Genomic DNA, 23,528 nt, shown 5'->3' on the forward strand with positions numbered 1-23,528 from the left:
AGCAGATTAAAATGAACTTTTAGTTCTTCACAATAGAGAGACAGAGGAGAGTTTCATTGAGTTCTCAAAGTCTCACTGCTGCAGGAAAGGAAGGATGCAATCGTGGCCTCTGAAGCCTGCCTTAATAGACCCTGTTACTGCCTCACACAGGGTAACTAAACATATGTATATTGTGAATATTTGTGGGGAGGGTTGCTCTAGGTGCATTGTGAGAATACAGGCTCAGTCAAAACTGAAATTTTCAGCAAATAACTGCTTTATTATTTATACAGCAACAAGAGCCCAAAAGGGGAGGGGAAGAGTTCCCACTGTGGCTAGACCCCTTGGGAGGCCACCTTTCCTAGTCCGGGAGGGTAGATGGCGAATTCACACAGCCAGATTCCAGTCCGAGATAAAGGAAATCTGTGCTGCTCCAGGATGGGGTGAGGGGTAGGTGGGCGCTATTTATATACCGCAGGGGAATGGGGCCCTGCCACTGAACAAAACTTTTTGCAGAGTTTTCTTGCAAGTCTTTTGGGCCAGTTTGAAGTTAAATACCCCAGAAGAGCCATGTCCTTTAAACCTCATTCACTATTTCTAGGTGGAAAGTTTTTTATTGATTCCATGGAGATGTGACCCACCAGTTGTGGGAGGTAACTTTTGATTAGATGGTTTTCTTGGAGATGTGTTTCCACCCATTCAAGGTGGGGTTGCTTACTGGAGCCCTTTAAGAGGGAAACATTTTGGGAAGTCCTTTAGAGCTGCCAGAACCAACAGAGCCAACAGAATGAACAGAGCCATGAGGAAGTCATTGAAGAAGCCTGGAGAGAAAGGAAGCAGATATTGCCATATGCCTTTCCAGCTGGAAGGGAAATCCTGAACATCATCGGCCTTTCCTGGATGCCTTAATTTGGACATTTTTATAACCTTGGCTTAATTTTGATATTTTCACAGACTTAGAACTGTAAATATGCCACCTAACAAATTCCCCTTTATGAAAGCTGCTTTAGTTCTGGTATATTGTATTCCAGCAGCTTGCAAACTAGAACACCTTTGGAACTGCTTGTCCCAGGTTTCAGGTTCAAGACAAGATCAGGCTGTTCCATTCGACCTAATGTCTCTTGTGGATTAGGGTATGGAAACAAATTGAAACATCTACACACAAAGACAAGGAGGTGCAGGTAATTGAGGGCTGAGAGATAACTGCTGAGAGTGTCAGTGACTTCCCCAGTAATACCAGACAAAGCAAAAACTATGTGACAACCCTTAATGACTAAAAGCCAATTCAATAAAACAAAGTAGGAAAATAGCCTTGACTTCAGATATAAAAATTCATTGTGATGATTCACTCATTCAGAAAATATTTGTTGAGCACCTACTATGTATAAGGTTCAATTATAGGCATTAAAAATGTTTAGAAACACACACACAAAAAAAATGCATGCAAATCTCTGCTTCCTAGAGTTTTTATCTTGGTGGGGGAGTCAGATTTCTTAACTGGGAGGGAGGAGAAGAGACCAAAATTTGACTAAGGGAGCTTTATTGTGAAGCTATGTGCAGGTGGGTGAGCTGATACCTGAGATGGTGATAGTCCTGAGCAGGGGATGGGGTATAGCTTATATGAGATGGTTGGTGGGGGTAGGGAAAGGGAGGTGGTGGATTTTCATTTCATTGTCTAGCTTGGGAACAAGAATATGGCAGGCTAAATGGGGACTTATCACAAGCTTGTAGCTGCTGGGGCTGTAACTGCCAAAGGTTGCATAAGCAGAGCTATTGCAAGAATGTAGCTGCCAGAGAGTGGATTCAAGGACAGTCAAGGGATTATCAGATGAGCTGGGGCAGGTTTGATTTTGCAAGGGACATCCTGGAAGTTATGGATCGGGGGAGTTTCTTGGAATGTTTGTAAGGGTCGATTACTTCATGGGGGGAGGGGACAGCCTAATATTCCAGCCCCTTTATTTTAATTTTCTTGGGATGCTGAGGGCAAAGGTCTGTTTTCTATATCTGTTTCTAGCTGGTGGGGGGTGGGGATAGAGCTATCCCTGTTTTGTCACAGCTCAGTGGCTAGTACTGATGTTTTTGCTGGAGGAGTTACATGTTGCTGACAGCCTGATTTGTCATCTTTTGGATGGTTTTGTGAGTAAATCTGGTTAAAAGTTTTAAGAGACAGAACCTAAAAATGGGAGGGATATCTGGGTGACAACTCTGTAACTGCTTCAAAGCTGAAAAGGGGCATTGTTATTAAGGGGCGAAAGGGATGATCTGATAAACTTTGGTGGTTGTTCTTGGAAAGTCCAGTATTTCTGGGTTTAGAGTTTCTGTGGTATTGGAACAATCTGGTGGTTTCAAGTTTCTGGAAAGCAAACTAATAAGTAAACTTTTACAGAGCACAGGATATTTTTTAGGGTTTTCAGGAGCACTGTTGGTTGCGGGTTACCGTATTGTGGCAGTTTGCAATATCTGGATGAAATCAGTATAAGAGTAACCTCTAGAATGACCTCTTGACTCAATTTGAAATCTCAGCCATTGAAACTCTATTTCTTTCCCCACTTTTGATTAATTAATCCATGATTCCAAGGCCAGAATTCCACCCCTGAAAATCATGTCCCACATTGAGGGGGAGTTCAGAGTTTGGCTTAGAAAGAGATCACATTTAGGCAGCAGCAGAGATTCTCTGGAGATGACTCTTAGGCACTAATCATAAGTAGATTCAGTTTGCTGTTATAGAAATAAATTTCATAAGGGCAGGCCTCAAAATTGTGGGTTGGCTTATTAAATTGGGGGCCCCTCTCGCTTAAGAAAATGTCAGATATTCCCCACATGGGAAGTTTAATATTTCTATTTTTCCCAGTCCCACAAGGGACTTTGCAAACATTTTTCCATTTTCTACCCAAAATATTCTGGAATGCATCACTGCATAATATTAATTTTTACAGCATATTAAGAATTCATTCCTTATTACAGGTTCTGTATTAAATAAGGCTGAATTAGGTTGTTTAAATTAACTAACTAGACAGATTAAATTAGATAGTGTGATACAGAAAACTTTAATTTTGGACAACATAAACATCTTTTAATACAATTCAATATTACTTTAGGCTAGCTTATTTTATGAGTAAACTGGTATAAATTTGGGGAGAACACAGCCAAACAGAATAAATATGTATTTGTCTAATTTAAAGTTTACCATAAACTTTCTTTATCAGAGGTTGAAAAAAATGTTTGTTTTCATAATATCTTAAAATTATAAACATTTAAAAAAGTACATCAATTATCAAGTTCTGGAAAATCTACTGCAATTGTTTAATTTGTCCCAAGCTTAAATCCGGGAAAACTTTTCCATATTTTTTAAGATTTTTCTTTTACCTAATGAAATTTTATTAGACTTTACTTAGTTACTCATATTTCAAGGCTATTTATATTTTGCTCTGGAGATAGAGGTTTTATCTTCTGGCTGTGTTTCAACAGCGGCTGTAGCTCGACTGGGAGAGGAGGGGGAGGGGAGTTAAAGAGAAGATTTTTGGTGGAATTAAAGGATGGACTGGAAGGGGGAGAAGAAGGAACACTGGGTTCAGAACTAATTTGTTCAGGAGAGGGGAATGGAGAAGGACTTAATATGTAGAACATGTTTGGCAGAGAGAGAGAGAGAGAGAGAGAGAGAGAGAGAGAGAGAGAGAGAGAGAGAGAGAGAGAGGTACCTACCCAACCCAAGAAGGCCTGGATATATGGGACTTCACGCCACTTGCTGAGACACTGACGATAATTGTGATGGTTTAGTAGAATTTGTGGGTCAAGGGTTTTGTTTTTTGGTCAAACTGACCTGATTCTGTGGCTAGGCAGTATTGCAAAAATTAACCTTTTAGGTCTTAAATCAGCAGTAAATCTAAGGACTGCCCATTTTCCATGATAGCGGATGGGGTAAAGAGAAACTCTTGCTTTTAGATTACTTAGAAATAAACAAGAGGGTGTCCCCTCCTGTGAGTTTTAAGCCCAGAGAAATTATTTAAAAACAATCAAGTGGGCATTCCCTCCTGATAGTTTTAAGCCCAGTGAAATGACTTAGGAATAATCAAGAAGACACCCCTCCTGAAAGTTTTAAGTCCAGAGCTTAGGGTCTTGGACCCAGCAGAGGCAACTTTCCCCTAGAAAGAGAGTGTCAGAAAAGAGGAGAGCATTCTCCTTAGCTTGAGGATGATTTGTCAGTGTTGGTGCTGAAGTCAGGCAAACTTCAGCCTGGGTTTTTGCACCAAAATGATAGGTTTCTTGACCAGGAGGGAGAAGAATTCAAAACTCAATCAAAAGAGCTTAGTGGTGAAGCTATGTGGTGACAGTCCTGAGCAGGGGAAGGCATACAGCTTATATAAAATGGTTGGCAGGGACCAGGAGGTGGTCAATTTTCATTGAATAGCTTGGGAGTGAGAAGTTGGCAGGCTAAGTGGGGAGTTATTGCAAGTTTGCAGCTGCCAGGGCTGTAACTTCCAAAGAGAGGACGTTGGATAAGGAGGGCTATTGCAAGATTATAGTTGCCATGCAGGGCTGTAACTGCTGGTGGATAGAGGTTGGAAAAGGAGAGCTCTTGCAGGAATGCAGCTGCCAGAGGGGAGGTGCAGGAGAATCATGGGACTGTCACATTACCTGGGGCAAGATTCACTTTGTAAGGGGCCTCTTGAAAATTATGGGTGGAGGTAGCTGCTTGAAGTGTTTGCTAAGGGTCAGTTAATTCACTGGGGCAGGGGGTAGCCTAACAATGACTAAGAAGTCAGATTTATGTAGTATCTTGTGGATCATAGTAGGTACTTGGATTTATATTATCAAGGGTCATGTTTAGATGTTGTGAGGTGCTGAACAGCGCTGCTCTGATCTGACCTACACATTATGTCAGCACTCTGGCTACACTGTTCAGATTAGACTAAAGGGAGCAAGGGCAGAAGCAACTGAAGATTTTGAAGATTTTGTGATAATCCATGGCGGCAGAGTGGGTGGTATGGAATTTTCATATTCTAAATTATAGTTTGAACACTGAGCCATGAAAATTTGCTGATAAGGTGAATGAAAAAATATGAGAAAATTGTAGAAACAAAAGTGACCACAAGGTTCTGGGCTTGAGCAACAAGAAGAATGGAGCTAACATTACTGAGATGGGCAAGAATACAAGATAAACTTATCTATGGATAGGTATTAAGAACTCAATTTTGCATTTGTTACAAGTTGGATGACTATTAAATATTCAAACAGAAATGCCAAACTGAAGTTTGGATATATAGATCTGGAAATCAGAGAATGAATACAAGCAGAGATTCACATCCTATAGATGATATTTAAAGGCAATTAATGCATTGATTTAGTTGTATTTATTGAATGTATAAAAACTCTTTTTCATTGTTTCTAAAACCTTTTGACTTCTGATTGGTTATCAAAGAATCATATATCCGCAATACTTTTATATTGTATCAAGAAATATGAAATAATGTATCAAGAAACATAAAAACCATTCGTGATTTCACCATTCACTGGTGAATGACCATAATCTTTTTACATGATTCGTTCCAATTTTTCCCCAATACATGTTGTATCTTCAAGTACTTCAAAGCATAGAGTCTATAAAGTGTATAATTAATTACTTGGCTTCAAATTACATTTAAATATTATATATAATGACTGCATAGTTGTCCATAGTATAATTAGCTATTTAACTCACATTTTTCATTTATCCTTTCTGACCTCTAGATTATTAATATTGTAGAGATGATCATTTTAAGCATTATAATTTAATCACAATTTTATTTTATCATAATAACTTTGTATATATACAGTCCAATTTTTACCTACTCAGTAATTGAGAGGAGTTTGATAGTATAAATTTCATGACGTTGTTAATCCGGAATGTTAATTCATTAATAAAAGTCAATATTTTAAATAGTGAGCTAAGTAATAAAAACACACAGAGACCAGAAATGGTGTGTGGTAAATGAAAGGGAATAATCTCTTTTCAGCAAATTTAAGCAATCAAAGGTGATTAGAACAGCATGTTTACTGCTGCAGGAAGATAGAGTATGTGCATAATTTAGATGACCTACTTCCTAGAAATAAATGAGAAAAGCTGCTTAAATATGTGTGCCACCGAAGATAGGGGAAATGTGGTTTAGAAGTTTTTTTAGCTTCTTATTTCATGGGAAGAAGAGTTCTTGGACATCTCCAAACTTTTGTTCCAAGGACATTCATCGAAGTTCCGTTTCTCAAAATATCAATTTCTAATCTTTAATTTACCAAAGACTTCCATCCCTAGTGAGCAATTTCTACTTTTGCAGAATGGTTGAAAATGTCATATTTAACAATTCACAAAAATATGTTTCACTTAAAACGGGCTATTTGTGAAATAAATTCATACACACGCTGAGGTACATTGAACTTTAAAATGATATTGAAAACAAACCCTCTTGAGTTGCTTTAGACCTTTTCATTGTATTGCCTTTAGTTTTTTTACATCATTGATGTTCCAGTTTGTGCTGAATATTGTTTCCTTACTCTCTCAGCTGACAGTTGCTGCTAGTTGGATACTTGCATAAAAGTGCCCCATATGTAACATCAGATTAATTTTTTAAACTCTTTTTTTTTTTCAAAATTAAAATGAATGCTTTAGATCCTTATTAGTAAGACGGCATTGATGTACTATTACAAACTGTGGGATTGCTTTAATGAGATTATTGCTGAACAAGTGATAGAGGAGCAAAAGATTGTTTCTAAAATAATTTGTTTCTCATAACCTACCCATATAAAAGGGGCATAAAATTTCCTCAAAGATATCAAAGTACTAAATAAAAGCAAATGTAAAAATTGTAATATGTAATTGAAAATAGAAATATACCAATCAAACAATAGCCTGCAAATTTAATTTAATGTAAATACAAATAAAGTGGGAAATCAAAACTCATACATTTAAAATAAGCAATCATCATAAACAGTTATACCTTATCTAGTATAATTTTGTTTAAGAGAAAATGAATTAACTATGCTAGGTATTAAATAGTTCTCTTGTTAGCCTATCTCTCTTGTTAATAATACAATATGATTTAAAGTAGGAAAATTTCCAGGACTGTAATTCAGTTGATATATGTGTGTAAACCGTCTCAAACAATAAGCTTAAATTTAACAAATTGCAAAATAACTTCACGAAATAAGAAAACACAAAAGGGTAAAAATAAGTAAAAACTACAGCAACTAAAAGGGCACACAAAGGAATTGATCTTTTTCTTGTTCTGAATTTACAATCACCCTATGATGTTAATGAATTACAGTTTCTCTAGGAGATTGTAGTTTATGTAAGACCCATAGCTTTTAGAACCCATTAGCTGTGTTTTTCATGCAAAATTACTTTAAACAATGTAAACATTTATTTTCTTCCTCTAAAATAAGCAACCTCCATTTGAAATGGTAAATTTTCAATAGGAAAAAGCACTATTGTTTGTTAACAATGCTATTAAAAGGAATGGTTAAAATTAAAGATGGAAAGCACTATAAATATGTGATGCATAACTATAAAAAACTATATATAAGATTTGACAATCTGAATATATTTTCTGAATTTGGGTGGATCCTTTATTATCAAAAGTGGTCAAATTCTCATAATCTGTAAATGAGAGAATTGGACTTTGATATCTGTGATGGCTTGAAACTGAATGTTTCCCAGTAAAATATGTACTTAAAATTAATGGCTTCCCGTGGGTGTGGACACATTGTAAATAGGATCTTTAGCTGAATAAAATCTTAATTTAAGTTGGGGCTCACCTCATTCAGCGTGAGTCTTAATCTCTTTTACAGGAGTCCTTTAAAAAGGAATGAAATTCAGATGGGAAGGGCGGTGCAACAGTGGCTCAGTGGCAGAATTCTCATCTGCCATGGAGAGATCTGAGTTCGATTCCTGGAGCTTGCCCATGCCAAAAATTAATAAATAAATAAAATAAAATTCAAGATGGAGAGAAAATTACAGAAGCAAGAGGCTGAAAGCAAGGAAACTTGGAAAAGAAGAGGGAGACCAGCAGAAGTCACCATGTGCTCAGCCCTGTGATAGAGTAGGGTCCAGGATCATTAAAAGCATGGCTTGACAATGCTTTGATTTGGACATTTTTCTTAGTCTCAAAACTGTAAGTTTGTAAGCTATTAAATTCCCATAGTTAAAGCCAACACATTTTCTGATATCTGCTTTTGGTAGTTTAGAAAACTAGGACAATATCTTCCCAACTGTCTTTGCTAATTCTTGAGAACTGCCATGATTTTCGCCATTTGAATATCTAACGGTGATGGACTGAGAAATGAAAGGTGGAGATTGATGGTCAGGGAGGTAGGTTGAAGAGCAGCGTTATCTGAAATGTCCCTGTTCACAGGGCTGTGCTGGGGTTTAAGTAAGATAATCTATAGTGTAAGTGTTTTAGCGCAGTGAACCAATAGGGAAATGCATTCATTTTAGGATTCTGTATACACTTTAAACATAGTTTTATTGCTTAAAAATGTCCTGAGGACTTCTGGAGAAGATGGTGAGGTAAGACGCTACAAGAATCACTCCTCCAAAAACAGATAATGGACAAGCAAAAACTGTTCAAAATTCCTGTTCTGAAGATCTAGAAGCCAGGGCACCATCGTAGAGCATCCTGGGAAAAGGGGGACAAAGAGACTTCTGTGCTTCCTGGCTCTTTATTTGTCAGGCACAATGGTGAACTCCATTATTTAAAAAGTGTTTCTTATATGAATATAACAACCATATATATTTTTTATTAATAAGGCAAATCAGCACACTAGGAACAATAAGTAAACAAAATTAAGCGTATAAATAATTTTTAAAAATTTTCATTCTTTCTTTCCAATTTTATTTTTTTAGATTGCCAATTGAGTATACCTGAATTTGTGTGTGTTGATGTCCAAACCAGCTTTTAGAAATCTTGGGTCTGGTCAGCCCTAAAACCGAGGAACATGCTAGGCAGAGGTTAGACATGGATTTTATTGGGACGTATGAACAGAAGATTGTTTCCAACGTTGGCTGGCTGGTAAATGGAAGTCAGCATTCCACAAAGGGTGGGGAGTGCAAGGGACAGTTTACAAGGGTTTAGAAGAAGGGCGTGACAAGAGTTTCAGCAAGGTCTTGTGACAAAGGGGCCTGGAAGTTTGTTATCAACAGTAATCAAAGGGGGTAGTTTTCATGCTTTGTTTAGGATATCATCTGTACATTCTTTCCCCTCTCCTCTGATGACCTTTAATTTCTGTCCTGGTCATTGTAGGAAGCTACATACAGAAACTCATTCTGATATGGTAGGGAGGGTCTGGCTTGGATCTTCACAGTTGAATTCAGTTACAACAAGGTCCTGTTGTAGTATACACTCAATAACACTTCTGGAATAAATGAACAAATAAGGGCAAATACAAGCATGAGTGTAAATATTTGGTTAATATTTCTCTTATTCTGCCCAGTTTATGTTTACAAAATGCTACTTATGATGTAATGAAGAGAAAGCACTGTAGAACATGGATAAATACCTAACACAAATGCTGTAATACTGGTACTATTTTTTAGCACTACTATATGAAAATTGAGACTAGAGAGATTATACAATTTACCCATAATCCTTCAGGTTAGAGTAAGCACTAAAGTTTGGAGCATGCTTCACACACACAATGCTTTACAACCTTTGAACAGATCTATTATCTCCTTAATGAATTTCATGACATTTTACGTAATGGTAGTTCACCATTAACATATGGGATGAAGATCACGCTTGAAACATATCTTACTTTAAAAACATTTTGTTTTTAATATTTGAGATAGAGGAACATGTTAGAAGCCATAGACTTTTTTGCTTCTACAAATGCTCTTGAGTATTTGCCAAATGTGTAAAATAATCATCAAAAAGTCAGGGTTTCCTTTTTCAGAGTAAAACTTTTAACTACTGAGTATTGTTTTTCAAGTTTCTTTTAGTTTTCATACAGCTGTATGTACAGTCATCAAATGTTTAAAGCAATAGCATTTAAATTGATGAGACTTTCGAAGCATCTGAACATGCTGACTAGTGTGGTTATTTCATGCCAAAAGAATAAGAATTAAATGTGTTCAATCCAGTTGAAGCAGAAAGGAAAGCAAATAAAATAAAAATATTTATATTTCTCAAAAATAATGAGGGTAAAAATGAACACATAATTCAAAATAAGAATATCTGTTTATTTATATACTTTAATGAAAGTTTATTTCTTCAGCACAATCATATAAGACACTAACTTTAGAGCAAACATTTTATTTGCATGTAAGAACTATGGATATGGAAAAACAAAAAAAAGATAAGAAAACAAAGTACAAAGTACAAAGACATGTCAATAATCGTAGGTTCTGCATGCTCTGAAGATGTAAACAGAAACCCCGCAGAACAGGGGAATAGTTGCATGCATACCTTCTATTGCTAAAGTGTGGCAAAAAAAAATTCCCTAGATTAAATTGAAAGATCGTTCTTAGAGAGCATTTTATTAGATATATAGTATGGAATTATTTTGCTTGAAGTTGTACTTATTTTTATTCAATGTATTCTTTTAATGAGTGAGAGAAGATGCTAAACAAATTCCAATTTCAAGTCAACTTCCACACTCAGCTTATCCCTCAGGGATCTCTGGAAGGTAAATTATACCCAACAGCTTATCCTGCCTAGAGGAAAACAGAACTGAGTTTTATAATCCCCAACCAGTCTGTAATTGGCTGTAACCGCTCTGGGCTATGAAGATGGTTTTGAAAGTTCCCAAGCATTTATAGTTTTCTTACAAAGCAGCTCCAGTTATCAAGGGCAATCATGTGAAGAAATTTTCCAATGTGAACTCTTTGCTGCAAAGCCTACAGAAGCTGGCAGAAGAGCTCTGAGCTAAGAGAGTGATCCAAAGGGATCTGCACGGGACACCATGGTTGTCCTTTTTTTCTTCATTTTTCATTTTTCCCTATAGTGAACAAATCACATGCTAAGTGTAAAAAGTAAGCTAATATATGACAGAAGGGATGGAGAATTTTTTTGGAAAAACATTTTAAAATGTTGCATTAGGAGGAGAAAAATTTAATCTATATAAGTTAAAGTTAACATTATCCAAGGAAGTGTCTGGATATTGTGTACTATAGACTGATTCAAACCACTACCAGAAAGCTATGACGACACTGCTAGCGTGGAGGTTATCTGGGTGGTACCTCTAGCAGCGGCTCTCTGAGGCACTATGTTTAAATAGCATTGTTTACTTTTTTTTTTAACCTTTTTTTAAAAGAAATTCTACTAGGATCAGAATTCTGAGTCTTGCATTTTAATATCAGTGTTTTTTTTTTTTTTTTTTTTTTTTGCATGGGCAAGCACCGGGAATCGAACCCGGGTCTCCAGTGTGGCAGGTAAGAACTCTGCCTGCTGAGCCACTGTGGCCTGCCCTTATATCAGTCTTTTAATGAAAAAAAAAAAAGTCTTTTAGTAACCTCAAGCTAGATATCCTAATTATGGGTTTTCTATAAATGTAGTATTTAAAGTTGTCTGAACTACCAGTGAATGTGACCATTCTGTGTAAATATATATCCATAATAATAAAGAAGGAATTCTTTAACTACAGACTTTAAGTACAATGAAGGATATGCAAGAGTGACTGAATCAATACTTTTAAATGCAAAAAAAATGCAATTTGTTATATGATTATATGAATCCATGTACCACGTGTCCAATTTACAAAACTAATAAGAAAAGACAAATAAATATGAAGTATAAAATAAAGATAAAAACATAAAGATAGAATAAATAATGATGATCCCACTACCCAGAGATAAATAACGTTAGAATTCTGATGAAGTTTTATACGGTCTTCTCTCTGTGCATGTTGTTTATTCCACAAACAGAAATGAAACTATATCATGCTCATCCTTTGCCATTATGAAGCTTTCATTTAGAATATAATATGAAAGCATTCTATACATATGAATGTAGATCTGCATTTTGTCATTTAAATTAAGGAAAATGTCATAAACTAAACAAATCAGTCCCTTTTGGTTCTGAGGATTAGTGTTTGCTCCTGTTACAGCAGATACTTCCAAACTTCCCTCTAGAAAGTTGACTACAACTGGTACTCATCTCAGTACTATCAAGAAATAGCAACATCCTCACACTTTCCCAGTTTATGTTTAACATTTTCATCTTAGCATTGGCACGTGAGTATGGGAGTGGATATTTGTAAATCACTTAGAAATACTGCTTGGGTGTTTGCCTGTTTCTTATTGATTTTTAAGAATTCTTTACCACCTGTTAAGTGTTGACTTTTTTTTTATTAGAGAAATTGTAGGTTTACAGAAAAAGCCTGTATAAAATACAAAGCTCCCATATACTGCTCCATTATTAACAGCTTGCATTAGTGTGGTATATTTGTTACAATTCACGAATGCAAATTATATAATTGTTCTTTTAACTGTAATCTATCACTTATAAGAGGGTTCGCTGTTGGTTTTATACTGGCCTATATTTTTTTCAATTTTCTAATTTTTATCATAACATATATGCGACCTAAATTTTCCCCTTATAATCACATTCAAATACATGTTTCAGTGCTGTTAGTTAACAAACTTGTGCTGCCATCACCACCATCTAATATGAACACTTTATGATCAACTTAAATAGAAATTCTGTATAATTTGAACATTGAGTTTTAATTTTTTTTTTATGTGCATGGTCCAGGAACTGAACCCAGGTCTCCCGCATGGAAGGCGCGCATTCTACCACTGGAATGTTGACTTTCAAAACATAACTTGCAAATAATGTTATTTAACATCACAGTTTTATGCTTTTGATTTTTTTTACATGTTAATCAGTTTTCTGACATCTTTAAAAAAAGCCATTCTTGCTGATGAAGTTAAATTACTTTTGCCAGCATCACATTGTTTTAAAAATTTTAGCTTTAGTGTCTAGGTAACATATAATGGGCAATTTCTCATCACGATACAATGCATAACTCTTCTACATCTCTCTGTACACATACTTATTTTCATAGATGAACTCTGGCATCATTTAATCAAGTACTGAAACATATTTTTGTAATTCTGATTGGTATTAAAATAAATTTATAGACTTGAAAAATTACTCCTTTAAAGTACTCATTTTTCTCATTTGGGACATGGCATACAATTCCATTTAGAAAAGTTTCATATTTTCTGTCAATAGCCTGTTGGAATTTTCTTCATGTGCTTTATAAACATCACTTTTAGGCTTATGCCGGACACTTTACATTTAGTGATTCTGAATGCCATTTTTTTCTTCATTCTAATTTTATAACCTTGGTTCTCACTTTATTATTGTTTTTTTTTAATTTTTAAAAAAATAAACGAATTATAAGATGTAAAAAATCTTATAATTGATTATCTTATTTTCTTCCTAAAGTCTTTGCTTTTCTTCTAGATATTTTTTTATTTGTCTGCTTTTGGATAAATAATCACATGGTCCACGAGTAGTGTTAGGTTACTTCTGCTTCTTTTTATTTTCATTACATTTCTTTAGTTTGGATTGTATTGATCATAAATTCTTGAACGTCTAGAAAAAATGTTCAATAGTAATAGTGCTAGACATTTATTAATCTCCTGTATTTAATGGAAATGCCTCTATCACTTCACCATTAAAGTGCTCTCAGTTAATTTCTTACTTCATTATGCAATTGATTTAACAGGGTTAAATATACAGTAAAATGTAAATACTATAATGGGTTCTCATATTTTTTTTTTTTTTTTGCTGCAAAAAGCTTTGTTGTTCATACTTGGTCCAAGGCTTGTTAGAGGGTGGCAGGGCAGCTGGTTAAAAAGAGCGTCCTGGCTGGAGGGAGGGGCTCAGGCAGAAGCCTGGATGCCAGGGGAATGCAGAGGGGGCCCATAAAGGCCTCTGGGCTCTGGAGGCTCCTAGTCGTCATGCTTGAGGGCGAGCCTTTCCAAGAGATACTCGCCCAGCCCGGCCTGCGGGCCGGCCAGCCAGCGGAGGTTGGTCAGGGGGTCACCCACCTTCTTGATGAGTTTCACCTCCTCATCTAGGAAATGGTTCTCCAGGAAGTCACAGAGATGAGGGTCTGAGTTGGCAGAACCCAGGGCATGCAGTTCCAAACGGGCTGATTCAGGCTCTTCTTGAGGACCAGGGCGGCTTCCATGGCATTCGGGGTTGTGCCCCACTCATCTTGGGACGGCTTCTGCGCGTCCTGGAATAAGCGCGCGGCGACCGCGCTGGTTTTGCATCTTCAAGAGATGCTCGGCCCCCTCGCGCTTTTCCTTCGCCAAATCGCGGAAGAAGTGTTCCACGCCCTTCAGGGCTGCATCATCGCGGTGGAAATAGAAGCCCAGAGAGAGGTAGGTGTAGGAGGCCCGCAGACACCTGTTGACCAGGCGGTTTACAGAGGCCTCCGCATTGGCGGTATAATTCTGGCAGATCTGGATGCTCATGGTTGGTCGACAATGAGACGCTAACCACAAAAAACCTGTTAGCTGGTCCCGGAGGCGGGGGCTGGTCCAGAAGTTGGTCCCGGAGGTTGCAGCGGGAGATGCAGTTGGAGGGTGGTCGAGGCCGGAGAGGTGGGGGGAGAGTCCCCAGGTCTGTTCCATTCAAACACTGTTGAAGCAAGAGACAGATCCGGGGGACCACCGGGCACGCTGCCCGCATAAATTTTTAATTTTCCATTTGAAGTAATAAAAATGTAGCTAATATTTATTGAATATTTATTATGTGCTAGTTATAGTTATAAACATGTATGTATATATACTTTTTACTTTATTTTCATAATCATGCTATTAAGTAGATTAAACTGAACTTCAAAGACATGAGAGGTAGGATTTGAACTCAGGCTGTCTGGATTCAAAGTGCATACTGCAAAAGGGCTATATTAACTCCCAGTAATAGGTAACCCTCTAATTATCTGTGCTAAAATGTGGAGTACTCTGTTATGTCTGATCAATATTACTAAGGAAAGCATCAAGGAGAAGAAGAATTTAGGTTCACTGTGCTGAGTTTGAACTTCCCCTGGAACATGAAAATAAAGAATTCTGGTTAAGAGAAATATATTTTGGTCTGGTGCTCTGAAGAAAAATTCAAGGCGGCGTTAATAGTCACAGCTTGGTAGGTTTAGCATTTCACAAGTGGAATGATAATGAAATTTTACCCAATTATTGGACTGGGGGCTGGAGAAGATGTGTGAGCAGATGCTGAGGATGTCAAGCAATGGTTTGTAAGGTAACTGCCTTATTTGAGTCTTTTGCATAGTCTTCACACAAGAGGGGAACGTCTTACCAAGCAGGGGAGAGGAGAATGGAGGCTGAGCCACATGTGTGCACAGAAGGCTGAAAGAAATCTGGCCTTTTCAGTCTTGAGTGGATAATCCCATACCAGATGTCAGAGCTCCACTCATTCCCTATCACCATCCCAACTTTGAAGAGGGTGTCTAAGATGAGAATTCAGCCTTTACTAATGGTTAGCCAAACTACAGTTAAGCTTTTCTGGGTCTTCAGCTCTGTCTGTCTTCTAGCTGCAGGCAGAGAATAGTGTCATTTATTGTTCTTGAAACTTAGGGCACCTAACAGTTTTAATAGATTTCAAATAGTCCACAGTGTTTGGTAAGAGTTTATAGTTTCTTTAGAAATGCGTGTCCTGAGAGAACAAAAAACATTCTGAGGATATACTCTTCTGCTATTTTATTTTGCTTCATTTAAGCTTTCTTAACTGTATGCAGCTTTTTCTCAATTTAAAATTAAGTACTTTGTGACAATGTGGACATCAGGTTGAGTGAAATAAGCCAGACACAAAAGGACAACTATTATATGGTCTCCATGATATGAACTAATGAGAATAAAATAGCTCATAGAGCAGATAAAGAATGATCTAAGAAGGTTTTATAGAAGAGATGACACTTGCAAGACCTTTAAATAAGAAAGTAGCATTTAGTAAATAGAGCTCTGAACTTGTATTTTAGAAGCCACAATTTAATTTTGTCAACTAACATATTCCTGGTATTGTTTAGCACTTGGGAATAATTTTGTGGAAAATTTGAGTTTTTTTCTGGATAAAAATATTTTAAATGTCAAAACACTGATTATATTTCAAATTTGGTGCTTTTCTGACCTTTGAATGTAGCACTAAATTGGACTGAGAGATTTTATGCATATTGTAAAGTAATCATTTGTGTGTTCTGAGTATAAAGTATATAAATGCTTGGCTGCATTCCAAATCCAAGCATAAATTTCTTCCTATTTCATTATTTCGTAGTATCTCTGCCTCTTTTTCCCTTCATGAATACTGTTACTGGAAGGAAGTATGCATGTTCAAAAAACTTTATGAATTTTCTGTCAAATTTAGTTCTGATTATGTGCAATCTGGATAAACAAAAACTGTAGGTGGAATGGATATGGAAGATGGTAAAATGTTTAAAGAAATGAATTTAATTTGTTATAGCCATTGCTGATTACATGCCCTCAATGGATACAGAAAGTAGTGAAGAGATGGAGGAGCTGAATTCTGTTCTTTATAGCCATTGCTGACTATAAGACTTGAATGACTATAGAGAGTTGTAAAAAAGGAGTTTATGAAAGTTAATTATGTCTGTCATAGTCAGTGCTGACCGAAATTTAATAAATCTGAAAGCTTTTGTGTCAAATCAGGTGTGCTAGTTTGAAAGGATTATTTATTTACCTTAGAAAAATCATGTTTTAATCCTGATCCCCTCTTGTGGAACAGGTTTTCTTTTAATCCCTATTCAGTGCTATAGGCTGGAAACTTGATGAGGTTATCTCCACAGAGACATGACTTACCCAATTGAGGGGATTAACCTTTGATTAGATGGAGATGTGCCTCCACCCATTCCAGGTGGGTCATGATTAGTTTACTGGAATCCTCTAAAAGAGGAAGCATTTTGGAAAAAAGCTTTAAGAGGAGCAAAGTCATGATAACTACCAGAGCCTACACAGCCAGAGAACTTTGGAGATGAAAAAGAAACATGCCCCTGGGAGCTTCATGAAACAAGAAGCCTGGAGAGAAGTCTAGCAGACATCACCATGTGCCTTTCCAGTTGAGAGAGAAACCCTGAACTTAATTGACCTTTCTTCAGTGAATGTAACCTATTGTTGGTGCCTTCATTTGGACATTTTTATAGAATTGCTTTAATTTGGATATTTTCATGGCCTTAAAACTGTAAATTTACAACTCCTTTTTATAAGCTGTTCTGTTTCTGGTGTATTTATTGCATTCCAGCAGCTAGCAAACTAGAACACCAGGGTATTTATACAAAAACTAAAGTTTTACTTTTCTCCCTGTTACAAAAATGTTAGTTTGTCCTTCATATACTGTTTTCAAAAGGTTTTTTCTTAATCATTTGAGTGATCTGTTTAGAAAACAAAGATATACATCAGAATAATATCCTTTTTAGTGTTTACATTGGCCTGTCATCCTCTATTTCAAAAGACAAATCTGCTCACTGTTAAGGTAAAAAACTGTTACAAATAATTTGTTCTTTCACCGTGTAAAAGTAAGGTGCTAAAATAGTTTAACATTTTGCATGGAAGATATTTGGGAAGTATTTAAAAAGCAGGATTTTCTGTCCTGTTGCTGGTTAAATTTGTATAGGTAAAATATTATTCATATACTTAGAGATTGTATAAAATTCCTAAAAATTGGTTCTCACTGTCCATGTTATATACTGATACTAGTCTATATGATGTTAAGCAATGGTATGGTGTTGTTATTCATGTTTTAATTATTCTTTAAAAAACTACAGATCATAGAAACAGCCAAATTCACTTGTCAACTATACTGCTTTGCTCTAATACATCTCAAAAAGTATATGTGGTTTGCTGTAGGCCAGAGTTCCATCTATAACAAGAAAAGACTTTAAAGGGATGCAAGACAGATATAAAAACTATATTTTATCTGTTAATTAACATAACTCTGGCAAATGTGTAAACGTGAAATGGAACAGAACCTCTGCAATGATTTGTTAATACAAAATGACTGTATATATATTTTGGTTGTTTTCTGTTTTGTGTGTTGTGTGGTGGGGGTCACATTTCATTCTTCTTCTATGTGAATATCCCATTATTGCAACAACTGTTTAATGTTTTTGTTTCTAAAAATAGCTCCATTGAAAAATGCTTATAAAATTAGAGCTTAGATTGTAAGCTTTAACTGTCACCTTTAGATTCTGAAATGCTGTGCACTTTGTATAACCTAGTATTCCTTGGAACTTTAAGGTGTGTGACACTTAAGACTCAGACTTAGTTCTCCAGCTATGAAAGTCAGCATAAGTCCATATAGCAACTGTTAAAAAAAAAAATTAAAAAGATCAAACTCTGAAGATGCAATGAAACTGATCTGGTTAAAACTAAGGTAAGTCAATATGCAAGGTAAAAAAATATATATTGTCTGTACTTTAAAACTTTAAGTTTTGTGTGAGGCTAAAAAAAAAGTTTATTTTGTACAAAGTTTAGATTTTCTGTAACACACTAATCTGTCCAGTTTATTTAAGCAAACTAATTCAACTTTATTTGGTATAGAACATAGAATAAGGAATAAAATCTTAATATTCTGTACAAGTTAATGTTATACCATGATGCACTTCAACATTTTGGGCAGAAAATGAAAGACTATCTGCAAGGTCCCTTGAGGGATACAGAAAAATTTCTCACCTGGAGAATTCCCGAAATTTTCTTAAGCAAGAGGGGCTCATAGTTTAATAAGCCAAGACCTCAATCTTGAGGCTTGTTTTTATGAAACTTATTTTCTGTAATTGCAAAATAAACCTACTTATGCTGAATGCCTAAGCATCATCTCCAGAAAATCTCTGCTGCTACTCAAATTTGGTCTCTCTCTGAGCCAAACTCTGTCCCTCCACCCCACAAGGGACTTATTTCCAGTTGTATAAGGCTGGCCCTGGCAGCATGAAACATAATTGGCCCTGGAAGCATGGGACATAATTGGCCCTGGCATCATGAGGCAGAAGTCCCAAGAATGAGCCTGGTCCTGGCATCACTGATTAGTTGACCAGAGGGGGAAAAAAATAGAGTTTCAAAGGCTAAGAAATTTCAGACTGATTTGAGAGGTCATTCTGGAGGTTATTCTTTTGCAAGTTTCAGCAAGATATTACAAGTAGCCTCAGCATGGCAAACCCCAACCAATAGTATTCTTGGAAACCTTTCATTGTTCCATTCGTCTGCCCCCTAGTAACGATTAAACTTTTCATCATTTCATTCCTCTTCTCTTTAATAACAATGCCCCTTTCCAGCTTTGAGATAGTTAGAAGAGTCATCGCTCAAATATCCTGCAAGATAAACAGATAATTATCAAATGAGGGTGAGGAATTGTAACCCAGAAATCAGGATTTAAGGGATAATTTGATTACTAAATCATTATACAGATATTTGTTTTTGCTTTCTGGTATATTTGAGTAGACACAGGGAAATACCTGAAATCCCTAAGCTACAATTCAGCTGCCATATCTGAAATAATTGTAAAGCACTTATCGTATGCCTTTATGACTGTAAGAATTGTTATTCTCTTTATCCAGTCGTTGGTCATTTTCTTGTAGGGCGAAGGTTCTAAGACTAATGAAGAATTTGACATGAGTCATTAACTAGTTCCAGCCCCTTACATTTGTAAATCATATTGGTTAGATTCTGCTGCTGAAAAGATAGCTTGTCTTCCTTGCATTTGGCTTATACCTTTAGTATTAAAATGATAGCTCTGCCTCCCCTCCATTCTGATTAAGTTCTCCTGTTGAAATGATAATGATAACACTGTCTCGCTTTCTGCTTAAAACTTGCTATTTGAAATTGTGATGACCTCATCTCCCCTTGCTAAAATCCATAAAAAGCTTGAACCTCCTAAACACGGTGAGACAGATTTTGGGCCCACAGGCCATCTGCTCTCCTGCTGCGCACCTAGTAATAAATTCTTCTCTATTTGAAACCTCAGTGTATCAGGAATTTGTTACTGAGCATGTCAGGCAAAAGAATCCATTGCCTTTGTCCAGTAGCACCATGAGGCCAGGTAGGTAAAGATTTTTTAACTGTCTGTGGTCATACCTGAAGATGATGCATGCATTTATGGCTAGAAGCTGGACACCTCAGGGTTCTGGGTACTTGATTCCAAATCTCTTCGGGGGTATGTGAGAGATTTACAGTATAGTATCTGGTAGTGTCATAGAATATAGAAGTTAGCTTGGCCACCTCTATTCTTCAAAGTTAAAAGTGTGATATGGTTCAGACAGGGATTTGGGTGAGAGGATTAGATTCTTCACTGTGATGATCCCTGTTACTAGACACAGGTACAGGTATAAATGCACATCTTATAGCTTTAAAGTTGTGCATATATTTAAGATTAAAGTGTATTTAAATCAATTAGTCACTCAGGTGAGTTCATTAAAGATCTTCAAATGAAAGATGGCTAATTTCCTCAACCTGAGGAAAGGGGTTGCTTATGCTTACCTAAAAGGCTCAAAGAGATTTGTAGACTAAAACATCTAGTATCCACCAAAGACCTCATTTCAACCTGCATATCACTTTCCCAAGCAGCCCACTAACTTTCATATAAGAGATCTGTTGACGATGAAAATTCCACTTATATTATGAAGCCATAATCTGCTGGATCAAAATTTACATATAGGTTTTTGCTATTAATCAGATTTCTAAAGATAGTAACAAATGAGAACTAATTACAAATTCTTATTATTGAAGACATGTTTCCTAGAACTATTCCTAGCAAGAGAATAGTACATAATTGAAGTTTAGAGTTGGAGAGCAGAAACTTCTCTGTATTTCCATCAATAATGGATGTAGTAGAGGGAATGAAGTGTTTACTAAATTGCAGGGGGGACTGAAGGAATACAAGTTGAGTAGGGCTGCCAATAGGTCTTTAAATCCTGTTATTGTAATCTGCATACAAGATGCAAGGAAGGTGAGGTTGACACCCCGAATTCCGAAAACTGCAGGAAACATCTATTGCAGGCATGGCTGCCCCACAATCCTGAAGCTGGTGTCTGGAAGGGGAACAAGGATTCAAGCTTGTGCCTGGAAATGCCCATCTTTGCTAAAATCCAAACTTTTCTTCATTCTCATCTCATGCAACTGCATCTCATTGGCAACTATTAGTGGCATGCAAAAACCTAAGCAGTATCATAGAAAGGAATCAATATAGATTACAAGTGAGGATTATCCATCAAAAGGGTCAACATGTTTAGAGGAGTCAATATGTTTGAGATAGATAGTCCCCACCATATGGTCCTGGTCGTGCTCTCCCTTCAATACCATTGGCTTGGATTTACCCATTTGCATTGCAAATATCACAGGATCCAATCTTTGTAGACCAGCTTAATGGAAATTTAGCAGTTATGCATTGTTTCTGGTCAGAAGACTTTTTCTTCTAGTTATTACTTAATTCTTGGCACATCCCCCAAATTTTGGGATCCTGGAAAAATGCACATGTTCCAGTGGTACCTCACACTTAGTCATTGTAGAAAATCTAGGCCACTGGCAAGCTATTCCTTGAATAAAAAAGCAGGTTTACTCAGTGGAGTCAGCAAAGCACTCTGACTGAGAATAGATGGGCACTTATGTAGGACTTGTTTTGGCAGGGATAAATTTAATGCAGAACTTTTAGTAAGCTTTGGAGAATACTCTAGGAGAGTCACGAATTTTGGGACTGCTCTGAGGACACAAAAACTTTTCAGAAATCAAAGCAGAATGGCAAAGCATGGAGAAATTAGCTTTGCATACTATCCATTATTGCAAATGCTTGCCACAGGAAATGGTTCAAGCTAGTTTAATAACAGACATGTCTAGTCACTACCCACAAATTGTTCATTTATGAATCGAATTAAGTTATTTTTATAAGTAAATGTATGGAATATTTGAAAGTAATATTTCACTATTCTTCCTCTACTTCTGCAAAGGTGCTTGAGATATTGTGGTATGTTGTTGCGCTAGTTAGATTCAGTTGTCAAGTTGGCCAGGTGAAGTCACCTAGTTCTGTTGCTGTGGACATGAGCCAATGGTACATGCACCTCATCTGTTGCTCATTACATCTGCAGTTGGCTAGGAGGCATGCCTGCTGCTATGTATGATGTTTGACTTAATTGGCTGGTGCTTAAATGAGAGAGCGCAACGTAGCACAGCCCAAGCAGCTCAGCAAACCTCATCTCAGCACTCACAGCTCAGCCCAGGCCTTTGGAGGTGCAGAAAGGAATCGCCCTGGGGAAAGTTGTTGGAACCCAGAGACCTGGAGAGGAGGCCAGCAGAGACCATCTTGTGCCTTCCCACGTAAGAAAGAACCTCAGTGGAAAGTTAGCTGTCTTTCCTCTGAAGAACTAACAAAATAAATCCCCTTTTATTTAAAAGCCAATCCATCTCTGTTGTGTTGCATTCTGGCAGCTGGCAAACTAGAACAGTTGCCATGCCTCCTGATGGCATTAATGCAATAAAAGGCTTTATATTTTGCGTGCATTTTCTTTCCCTACGATAAATTATGTTACTACATTATTGAATAAACTTAAACATTAATCTAGATATAGACTGCTAAATGTGTCATTTTGCTGAAAATTAACATTAAATCAATATGTTTATTGACAGTTACATGAATTAATATTGCTATAAGATTGTGCAGTTAGAATGTCGATGTACTTTACACTTAGTTATTAAGTGTTACAACAGTTTATGCAACTTCTATTTCCCTTTAATAGATGCTTAAACATATGAAAAAAGATATTAGGTGAATTTTTAAAGGATGATCAAATTTTTTTTAAAGTTTTTATTAATTAAAAAAAGTACAGGCAAGAAACACAAACATTCTTAGTATATGCTCATTCTATTCTACATATATAATCAGTAATTCACAATATCATCACATAGTTGCATATTCATCATGATCATTTATTAGAACATTTGCATCAATTCAGAAAAAGAAATAAAAAGACAACAGAAAAATAAAATGAAAACAAACAAACAAAAATTTACATACCATACCCCTTACCCCTCCCTTTCATTGATCACTAGCATTTCAAACTAAATTTATTTTAACATTTATTCCCCCTGTTATTTATTTTTATTCCATATGTTCTACTCATTTGTTGACAAGGTAGATAAAAGGAGCATCAGACGCAAGGTTTTCACAATCACACAGTCACATTGTGAAAGCTATATCATTATACAATCATCATCAAGAAACATGACTACTGGAACACAGCTCTATAATAAAATTGGTTTTTTTTTATTTTTTTATTAATTAAAAAAAATTAACTAACACAACATTTAGAAATCATTCCGTTCTACATATGCAATCAGTAATTCTTAATATCATCACATAGGTGTATGGTCATCATTTCTCAGTACATATGCATCAATTTAGAGAAAGAAATAGCAAGACAACAGAAAAAGAAATAAAGTGATAACACAGAGAGAAAACAAAAATAAAAATAAAAAGTACAAAAATATATAAGAGAAAAAAAAAACAAAACTATAGCTCAGATGCAGCTTCATTCAGCGTTCCAACATAATTACATTACAA

At 36.3% G+C, this 23,528-nt stretch overlaps 1 long non-coding RNA gene across 1 annotated transcript in view; it reads left to right on the forward strand.

Annotated features, from left to right (window-relative positions):
• Positions 1-2,005: 2,005 nt before the first annotated feature.
• Positions 2,006-23,528, forward strand: part of LOC143678923 (uncharacterized) — a 36,645-nt gene continuing 15,122 nt past the window's right edge. The window contains exon 1 of the long non-coding RNA XR_013173478.1: positions 2,006-2,115. This is a non-coding gene — a long non-coding RNA (uncharacterized LOC143678923). The remainder of the gene's footprint in view (positions 2,116-23,528) is intronic.

The sequence above is a fragment of the Tamandua tetradactyla genome, chromosome 4 (genome assembly GCF_023851605.1).
Source record: "Tamandua tetradactyla isolate mTamTet1 chromosome 4, mTamTet1.pri, whole genome shotgun sequence".
Lineage (NCBI taxonomy): Eukaryota > Metazoa > Chordata > Mammalia > Pilosa > Myrmecophagidae > Tamandua > Tamandua tetradactyla.